Source organism: Penaeus monodon, chromosome 23, assembly GCF_015228065.2.
Source record: "Penaeus monodon isolate SGIC_2016 chromosome 23, NSTDA_Pmon_1, whole genome shotgun sequence".
In the NCBI taxonomy this organism is placed as follows: Eukaryota; Metazoa; Arthropoda; class Malacostraca; order Decapoda; family Penaeidae; genus Penaeus; species Penaeus monodon.
This window is the reverse complement of record NC_051408.1, coordinates 4,208,531-4,209,171: the sequence shown is the minus strand read 5'-3', so window position 1 is coordinate 4,209,171 and position 641 is coordinate 4,208,531. Positions and strand designations below refer to the sequence as shown.

The following is a 641-nucleotide window of genomic DNA, read 5'->3' as shown; positions in this document are numbered from 1 at the left end:
CGTTGCTCGGCGGCCGCCAGCCTTGAGAGAGGAGGGAGAACGGCCCCTTGAAACGGAGAGAAAAGAAATAAATAGGGTTTTAGGTTTTTTTTTTAGAAAGTTCACGGGGTCAAGATCCTCGCTGGGAATCTTCACTATTTTTTTTTTATTATTTACATGTCATTATCATCCTCCTCCTCCTTTTTTTAAAGCTTTGTCTCTATTAAGGCTTGTTAGTGTTGGGTTTTTGATATATTTTTAGTTATTTTAGGTTGGGTGTGGGTTGAGTGACACGGTGGGTGGGGTTTTTAAGTTTTTTTTTTGGGGGGGGGGAGAAAGGGGAGGTAAAATGTGTTTTTTGAAAGAGATAATTTCAATAAAAAGGCTTATTTGGATATTATTTTATTGTAGGGGTCTATTCATAAAAGAAGAGTGATTCCCAGATGAATGGGATGCCGTTGGGTCGTAGTAAAGGTTTTCCTTGTCCCGCGTTTTCCCTTCCGAGGGCTTAGCATTGGGTAGATTGGCCTTGGGATGTTTTCGAGTCGTGTGTGGGGGGGGGGGGGAAGTGTTTTTATCCGTGCCGGAGTGGCTGCCACTTAGGCCCGCACACCTATACCTTTAGCCTTCCGTGCCCGTCGGCTCTCCGGCAGAGGCCAACG

At 45.1% G+C, this 641-nt stretch overlaps 1 protein-coding gene across 1 annotated transcript in view; it reads left to right on the top strand.

Annotated features, from left to right (window-relative positions):
- Positions 1-641, top strand: part of LOC119587732 (protein argonaute-2-like) — a gene marked incomplete in the record, with an annotated part of 19,396 nt that overhangs the window by 326 nt on the left and 18,429 nt on the right.